General features: G+C 38.2%; 1 non-coding gene across 1 annotated transcript; it reads left to right on the plus strand.

Moving 5' to 3' along the window:
* The first annotated feature begins 481 nt into the window (after positions 1-481).
* Positions 482-587, plus strand: LOC142165130 (small nucleolar RNA R71). The gene has a single exon (XR_012696096.1). It is a non-coding gene; the product is annotated as a small nucleolar RNA R71 (small nucleolar RNA).
* Positions 588-4,986: the final 4,399 nt, after the last annotated feature.

The following is a 4,986-nucleotide window of genomic DNA, read 5'->3' on the forward strand; positions in this document are numbered from 1 at the left end:
GTACCTGTTTCTTTTGGTAGTTTTGAGAGTTCTCTGCACCATGTTGATTGCTCCATTGAATCCTGGATGCTTTTATGCCATTGGACTCCAAAAGGGTACGGTTTATAAACGACAGATTGGACCTGTTCGTTATTATGATTGTTTTCTTGACATTCATGGTTCAGATGGTTTCCTCCACACATGTCACAAGCCTCAGATTGATTTGGTTGTTGTGTATTCACCTGAAAAAACTTTTGTGACAAAGAAATAATTTATTGCGTTAGTGTATTTAAAGCATCAATCTGATTTACCGTAGAAGTCTACTTGATGATTACACGCTCAGATGGCCATTGGATGGCATTCTCAGAAATTTCGTTCAACAATTGCAATGTTGCCTCCGTGGTTTTTTCCCTTTACAGAACCTCTTGCAGCTGCATCAATCACATTTCTAGAAGAGGATTTTAACTCGTGATAAAAAATATACAATTGCATATGTTCAGGAATATCATGGTGTGGGCATTTTTTAACATTGCTTTTAATCTTTCCCAAGCTTGATAAACTGACTCGGTGTCAATCTGCAAGAAATTAGAGATGTTTTGTCTTAACTTTGTGATTTTAACTGGGGAAAAATATTTGTTTAAAAATTTCTGAGTCATTTGATCTCGTGTGGTGATGGAACCTTGTGGCAAACTTCACAACCAAGTCTTGGCATTTCCTTTTAAAGAGAAAGGAAATAGCCTTATCTTGATAGCTTCAGGAGGTACTCCATTATACTTAGCTGTTTTAACAAGTTTCAAAAAGTCAATTAAATGCCTGTGTAGATCTTCACTTGCGTCTCCAGTGAAGATGCAAGACTGTTGAATCGTTTGAATCATGCCAGTCCTGATTTCAAAGTTGTGGGCTGCCACTAGAGGTTTTCTGACACTAGATTCACAGTTGAAGCGATCAGGTCTAGCATAATCCCTTAGGATTCTGTTTGCTGGCCTTGATGCTACTTCATCAAACTGATCCTCCACATGGACTGGTGGTTAAATGTCTTCTACTTCTTGATTCTCCATTCCTTCACGAGTTATACTTTGAGAAGATGTTATTTGTCATTTCCTGCACAATCGAAGAGATTTTTCAATTTCTGGATCAGAACTAACCAACTTTTTTATAGATGAGCGGGTCATAACCTACCTAAAATTTTCGATAGAAGAAAATTAATAATAAAATAGCACTAATTTCTAAAGCAGTACTAGTAGTTAATAAAATAACTAAAGAAATTTTCAAAAGAACAAAAATAGTTAGTGAAAAAAAGGTACGATAATATATATTAAGTATAAGTAAAGGTAGTACTAGTAAAATTAGAAATAAAGTTAGAATAATATTTGTAGATAAACGTACTAATAGTATTATACTAAATATACTAAAGGAAAACTAATGATAGAAGTAGTAGAAAGAAATACTTAACAGTAGACAGTGAAAATACTGATAGAAATAATAATAATAATAAATTCTCAAATTAGTAACACAATATTTAATCTGAAGTAGATGTATGCCAATCCTCGGCAACGACGCCAAAAATTTGACGAGACCAATGTGCATAAGATTTTTCTGCTCGTACTCAATCAAATTCTAGTATAGTTTATGATATCGTCCCACAGAGATTGGTTAATCTAGGCTACAAACTTTTAATATTTTTACTACTATTTGAGAGAACCAAATTGATGAAAGGTGAGTTTTAAAACTTGTTAATTAATTAAAGTTAAGCAAACAATTTCCGAAAGATTTATAATTTAAAAAGAGTTGAGAATCGTTGAATTCACTTGATAATATTATTACAATAAAATCTTAATTTCTACATGTATTTTTCTAAAGAATAATTGCGTATTGCTAATAAATTATATTTACTCACTAAGAAAAAGTCAATTAATAGCACTCCGTGAGGTTATGTAATTAATTGAGTAAAAACTAGTGACGATCAAACCGAAATAATTTCTTGCTTGAATTGTGCTAAAAGGTAGTAAAAACTTCGTGAGAATATTTTTACTAAAAATCAGTAATCTTGCCTACAACAATTCCTCCGTGAGAATTAAAACTGAGACAAATAAGATTACAAATTTGAAATAAGAGTTTTACAAAAAATTATTCTCACTCTACTATTTTATTCATTGGTTATTATATATTAATTTTGCTCCGCGAGAATTATAAAATTAATATAAGAATAACTTAAATAAAATAAATAAAGTGATAATAATGATTAATTAGAAACCATTATTTTTGCACAGTATGAATTATACAAAGAAAACTTCAAGCCAAAGATGTATTAAAACTGAAATAATATTATAAAAAAATTTATCAAGTTTTGTCAACTATCCCAACAAATGAGATTACTCCATTATGGAGTATTTAAATCTCCAACAAAAAATAATTCCAGAATATTGCTAATACTCTTAGAAAATCCAAAAACTAACAAGAAGAAAATAAAATAGTTTAAAAAAAAAAGTTAAGACCAAAGTTTATAGAAAAGTAGTTCACTCTTTTTTCCTTTTTGATGCCAAATTTGCATTCTATTTATAGAAAAGTCTCGCAGGCATAAAATGATTAGACGTGTCCAAGATTAAGAGCTTGGACACGTCTGAAGATATGAGCTTGGACGCGTATGAGGATATGATCTTGGACACGTCTGAAGATATGATCTTGGACACGTCTATGGATATGATCTTGGATGTGTCCAAAGATAGGAGCTTGGATGTGTCTGAGATAGGAGCTTGGATACGTCGAAACTTCAATCATAGATTTCCATTTGTCATTTCAATTCTTGTGCTTGCCATAGAAGACTTTCATCGAGTATTCTGTCTTTTCATTCTGTTATTTATAAATTTTTTTCTTGCAAAAATAGTTAGAAAGAGGCAAAATTCGAAATATAATTTAAGTATATTATTTAAAGTAGGATATTTAAAGTATATAATAAGTAAATATTTTATATTCATCAGGCTTCATCATGGTCCCCAAGGTGAGAATTCCGGGTCATGACAAGTTGGTATCAGAGTACTAGGTTGCCTAGGTCTCACGAGTCACGACCCTATCTTCTCCCATTGACCCAAATCTCCACACTCAAAGCAACCTTTACCGGCCATTGGCAGTGGGGACTGAAGGGATCCCCAAGCACCGGGATACCCGCTAGAAAGACCAGACATAAATGAACCCTAGGCTGATGGTGCATGAGTCAAACTCTGAACTGGGAGGGCATTGGGAGATGAGTGGCCTCTTTGAGAACTACGAGTACTATGGCCAAATGATGCGCCACGGTGAGCTGGACGAGCCGTCTGAGCATGCTTGAATAGACTACCCCTGCCGTGGTGGAATTGACCTCCAGAAGGAACACCACCAAAACTACCGGATCCTCGAGGCCTCTTGGCCTCCCTCTCTACTCGCTCCTGGCGGCGAACCGACTCTATATCCCGAGCAATGTCAACAACCTCCTCAAAAGAAGCACCAGACACCCTCTCTCTAGTCATAAGAATCTGCAGCTGGTATGTGAGGCCATCAACGAACCTCCTGATCCTCTCCCTGTTCGTGGGGACCAACCAAACAACATGACGGGCTAACTCAGAAAATCTCATCTCATACTACGTCACAGTTATATCATCCTGTCTCAACTGGTCAAACTGCCTGCACAGCTCCTCTCTGCGAGACTGCGGCATATAATTCTCTAGGAAAAGAATGGAGAACTGCTATCATGAAAGTGGCGCTGCACCGACCAGCCTACGCCTCTCATAAGCCTCCCACCAAGTGAAAGCATCTCCAGAAAACTGAAAAGTAGTGAACGAGACCCTATTGGTCTCCAAAATACCTATTGTATGGAGAATTTTCTAATACTTATCCAAAAAACCCTAGGCATTCTCACCCCTCTACAACGCTGAAAGTCGGAGGCTGAAGTCTACCAAACCTCTCCAATCTACACTGCTCATCATCAGGTATGGAAGGAACCACATAGTCCTGAACAGCAGCAACCGACTGGGCTGGTGGTACCCCCGGTGTCTAAAGTCCCTGCATCACCTGATCGGGTGCGCGGGTGGCGGGAGTCTGAGTACCTCCTCTGGCCTGAGAAGTGGCTGCTTCAGTCAGAACAAAGACCGCCCGAGCAAGACTGGTGCACACGGTCAAAATCTGAGCTAAGGCCTCCTGAAGGCCTGGGATAACAATAGGCACAACTGGTGCCTGGGCTGGTCCCGCTGGTGCATCCACAACTGGGACCTAACCCAGAACTGGGGCAACTGGTGAAACTGCTGGTGCTGCCCTAGCTGCGGTGTGAGCTACACCTCTACCTCTACCACAGTATCTACCGTGACCTCGGTCTCTCGCGACCCTGACTGGTGGCACTGGTGGTTGTCCGTCTTGTCCGTTAGCACGTGTCCTCACCATCTGTAAGAGAATAGGATAACAGAATTTTGGTTACTAGAATTGACATATTCGCACGACAAGAATTCAAGAATGTGATGTTTTCCTAAGAGTTCTACAACCTCTCAAAGATAAGTACAGATGTCTTTGTACCGATCCGCAAAACCCTACTAAATCTGCTCATGACTTGTGAGACCTATGTAACCTATTCTCTGATACCAACTTGTCATGACCCAAACTCGACCATCGTGATGGCGCCTATCGTGAAACTAGCCCAGCCTCAACTTAACAAAACTAACACAATAACAATTGTCACACCTCCTTTTACCCCCCCCCCCCCCGGAAGGGAGTATATATGAGAGTTTTTTCCAACTTAAAGTGAATCGAAATGGAATTATTTTATTAAAAATTCAGAGTCACCACTCGAGATAATTTATGGTGTCCCAAGTCACCGATTTTAAATCCCTAATCGAGGAAAGATTGACTCTATATTACAGTCCACGAACACAGAAATCCGGGTAAGGAATTCTGTTAACCCGGGAGAAGGTACTAGCCATTCCCGAGTTCTGTGGTTCTAGCACGGTCGCTCAACTGTTATTATTGGCCTATTTATCTAATTTT

This window comes from Nicotiana tabacum, chromosome 1 (genome assembly GCF_000715075.1).
Source record: "Nicotiana tabacum cultivar K326 chromosome 1, ASM71507v2, whole genome shotgun sequence".
Classification (NCBI taxonomy): domain Eukaryota; kingdom Viridiplantae; phylum Streptophyta; class Magnoliopsida; order Solanales; family Solanaceae; genus Nicotiana; species Nicotiana tabacum.